This window comes from Populus euphratica, unplaced genomic scaffold, assembly GCF_000495115.2.
Source record: "Populus euphratica unplaced genomic scaffold, PopEup_1.0 scaffold43.1, whole genome shotgun sequence".
NCBI classification, from domain to species: Eukaryota; Viridiplantae; Streptophyta; class Magnoliopsida; order Malpighiales; family Salicaceae; genus Populus; species Populus euphratica.
The window spans coordinates 903,140-907,599 of record NW_011499889.1 but is presented as its reverse complement, the minus strand read 5'-3'; the positions used below and the strand labels follow the sequence as shown (position 1 = coordinate 907,599).

Below are 4,460 nucleotides of genomic sequence, written 5' to 3'. Positions count from 1 at the left end.
AAATATTCAAACAAAATACATATTAATCAAAAGTTTGACTAAATTTGATATAATTAGCGAATAATATAATATTTCTAAATTTTTCATAACTTTTAAAAAGTATTTTTTTGTCAAAAATTAAAAAAAAATACTTTTATAAAAATCAAATTAAATTTTTCTTGAAAAATATTTTTTGTTGAATAATTTTTTTAATTACTAATAAATATAAAAAAATTAAAAAATAATTTTCAAAAAACTATTTTTCATTGAAACAAACTCCCCCATGCCTGAACATAAAGTAGTGGAGAGAATTGGGGATTTTGTTGATCGATATCCATCCAAAAGACGAGTTCGGCCTCTGCTCTTTCCCTTTCTTCCAAATCAAGAAACTCTTGCAAAGTCACTGTAATCTTTGCCTCAACAAGTCTAACTCCGGTGTCGTTTGACACAATCTCTAGTTCTCCATTGCCGCCATCTTCAACTCTCCGTAGGCGTCCACTGAGCATCGGCTGGTCCTGCAACGCTCTCCCTAGGGACTCCTTCATCCATCCCGCAACAAGCCAACCAGAATCTTCCTCCACGGCCTTGTTGTAGCAGAGGACTATGTTCAGGCACCCCCGGAAAATATCTGAACTAACAGGATCCTTCACTGAGACTTGGCACATTTCTCTTGGATCAGTCACCTTGGAGGGTATCACTGTTTGCACACTTTCAATTTGTACTTTAGGTACAAACTCACTCGCAATCCGGGACATTGCCATCTTCTGTAGCACGATGACAACCAGAAAATCGGTGTGCTATTTATAGCTAAGGTTGCATCGAAAAGTTTGCTTTACACCCGTAATACCGATGATGATTCTTAATTCATGTTTACTGGTTTAGGTGGCCCTTCATGTCTGAAGAGAAATTAACAAAGTAGGGCCATTAATTAATTTAGACTTTCAATTTAGTACCTAACTAGACGAGTCCCGTGCTATTCCACGGGACCAATTCTTTCCTTTTCTTTTCATAAAAAATGTTATGATGATACAAGCACATTTAAAAAAAATATATTGTAATTCATGTTATAGATCCATCCAGATCAAATAAAATAATTTTATTTTAATTATATGATAAAAAATAAATAATAATAATAACAAAGAAACTAAAAAAATTGATCATGATAACCTAGGAAAAAAAACCTTTTTTCAAAAGGAAAAAAATAATGTAATGATAGTACTTAAAAATATATTTTTATCACGGTTTTATACTATTATTTTGTATTTGAAGTATTAATAATTTTTTAACTAAAATATGTTTTGTAATAAAATATCTAATAAGTATAAGATCCCTTTAATTTATAATAAATATTTATCTTAAATGCAGACCTATCACATAAATAAAATGATTAATTGATCAGTTTAATTACTGAAATTAAAAAGAAACAAAGAGGGTTAAGCTTAAAAAAGAATGTTGGGGATTCCGACCAATAATGTACTGAAAATTGTTCAATAGAGGCTAAACACACTGATAAAATATTTAATGTGATTTGACAAATCGCCTGCATTCATGGGAGAAGAGCCAATATTATTAGAGATAGATAGAGAAAAGGTTACAATACATATGGAGAAGAAAGATCACTTTATTCAAACTCAACTCCCAGTTCTCATTGCTAAATTTGCAGCTGCTGGGCTGCTGTCATTTCCGGTCCTTTACTTTCTCTCTTAGTCTCTCACATTATGCACTCTCTTATTTTCATTTTGCTTTCAAATAATGCATCTATTTATAGGCAATTTAACGGTAAACAAGAGGTCATAAATCATGGCATAAATGATGGCAACGCATAGGTTGCATCATTTTATCAGTGGTTGGTTTAACTATCATTGTAACCTTTTGACATTGGTATCCCTCTATCTTAGGATAGGTAATAAAAGTTATTTTTTCATGATTGTTGCATATTAATGGCAATAATCCTAATAAAGAGGTGCTGGTTCAGTCCAAACTGGAATACTTTTCAGTTATTGGGTCATTATATCTGTAGCTGTAGATTTTGGATTTTAGTTTGATTTATTTAGATAGAAAGTTAAAACATAAGCCTAGAACATTTATGAGAGTTCAAGACTCAATTCTGTCTCTTTGAAGTACAAATCTTATCATAAAAAAAAAAAAAATTGAATCTGTTTTACAGCTCATACATTTCTAAATGAAAAACACTTTGAAAAGCAACCGTAACCACACTTCCAAACAGGCAATCTAACTGTAATTAATTATAGTTAAACTTGGGACAATGAAGAATTATTATTCAATGAAGATATTATTTAAACTTTAAATTTAAATGGAGATCAAATAAAAATATTATTTAATTAAGATTATTAATTCATCAACCTTATCATATAATATATATATATACAGCACACCACACATAGTTACAGTAATTTGTGTCATGGATATTTGAGTTATATCATTAATTTGACCTTATCCATCATCTAACGTGCAACGGCCAACGGCCAACCAACTGCTATAAAGTTTTTTAATACGATTAGCTAGACATGGGCATCAATAGTTCGTGCAATTAAGGATGTTAGTTCTTGGATGAACCACCACCCGCATGCAATAATTATGAAAGACAGCACACCACAAATGATTTCCACCATCTCCTCACCAAACAATATTCCATGGTTTAAAAGTATTCAGTTAATTAGCAATAATGTTTGATTTGGCCGTACTTATTTAAACATTTATTTAATGAAAATGAGAATGATTACTTACTTTCAAGCGAACTATGATTTCCATTTCTTGCCCTTTTTTGGAAGGAATTAAAGCGAAGTGCTATTTGATTCCGGGTTTGGTTCAAGAAAATTAAAGGATTAATTTCATGTTTAGTGGCATTGTTGTAATGTTAATGTGGCAAGATGATTTGGATACTGTTTTGCTTTTTCAGCAGGATAGCTATTATTTTTTAAAATAAATTTTACTTGAAAATATATTAAAATAGTACTTTTATTTATTTTTTAAATTTTATTTTTAATATCAACAAATTAAAATAATCTAAAATCATAAAAAAAATTAAAAAAATTAAACACAAAAACAAACAACACGTTTATACTAATTATTCCATGCATTTTGCGTGAGAGCTTGCAATGCAAAGGATTGGTAAAAGGGTTCTTGGTACGAGGATATTTGATGTTCTTCAGAATCTGAGATGATGGGTATATCTTTGTGTTCAAATGTTAGGAAATTTAAGATTTTGGAGAATCTCATGTGTTAAGACATGATATTATTTATAAAGTTAGAAATACGATTTCTTTTTAAAATAATGAAAACTTGAGATGTAAAACACTTAGAATACAAAGATTTTTCTTTTCTTTTCACATAAATGTGTTTTTGATTAAGATATCTTTATTTCTTTTAGATATAAGAGAACAAATAATCTAAGCAACTCGTTACATGTATTCTCTAGAATAAATGTTGACATTTAATATGTATTTCAACCACTTTAATCTTGTAACAAATGTACTTTGATCTTGTAGTAAATGCAAACATTTAATATGTATTTCAACCACTTTAATCTTGTAGTAAATGTAGACATTTAATATATAACTAGATCATTCATGAATGAAATGTTGGAAAGGCCCGAGGTTGTGAATGTGTTGAGTTGTTCTATGAAAATAAATATATTCTTGGAAAACAACTTGTTAAAAATGAATTTTTATATTATTTACATTTGAAATATATTTTTTTAAAATAAAATAATGTGCATTGATAGTTAAGCAATCCTAGTATGACAGAGAATGATTATATATGAGATATTAATTATTGTTGGGTTGATAATTGTTATAATAATATGAATAATAGTAAGAAGGTGATTATTACGATGATTATATTGATAATAAAATATTAATAAAAATGATAATAAAGACAGGAAGAAGGTAAAGATGGGAGGTGGTGTTTATGGTGATAATAATAGTGATAAAATAATAGGGATTATAAAGATTATTATATTAAAAACGAAGTTTTGGTAGTAACTTGGGTGGTTAAATGAATATTTGTGATTGTTACAACAACAATAATAATAATAGTACTAATAATAATAATATAATAGTAATAATCATAAATAAAAATAATTAAAATAATATTTTTATTAATAATATGATAGTAATTGTAACAATAAAGATAGCATGTGATGGAGTCAAGTCATATGGCAGCGGTTGCAGCAAAGATTTTTTATAAAATAATTGGTAAAAAAAACTGGATTAAGGCTATTTGAACCCCTAAAACTCACATTTCAACATACAAGAAAATAATTAAATTGAAAAATAAAAAATGAAGGGCTTCAAAGGATACCCTAATCATATTTAGATCTTGTTTATTTGTTGGAAAATAATTTTTTAAAAAAAATAAATTATTTTATAATATTTGGTAGTGTAATAAAAAATAAGTTGTAGTATTTGATTATGTCATAAAAAATAAGCTGGAAAATAACTTATTAATATTTTATTTTT

At 28.0% G+C, this 4,460-nt stretch overlaps 1 pseudogene; it reads right to left on the bottom strand.

Annotated features, from left to right (window-relative positions):
* Positions 1 to 889, bottom strand: part of LOC105130926 (uncharacterized) — a 2,483-nt pseudogene extending 1,594 nt beyond the window's left edge.
* Positions 890 to 4,460: the final 3,571 nt, after the last annotated feature.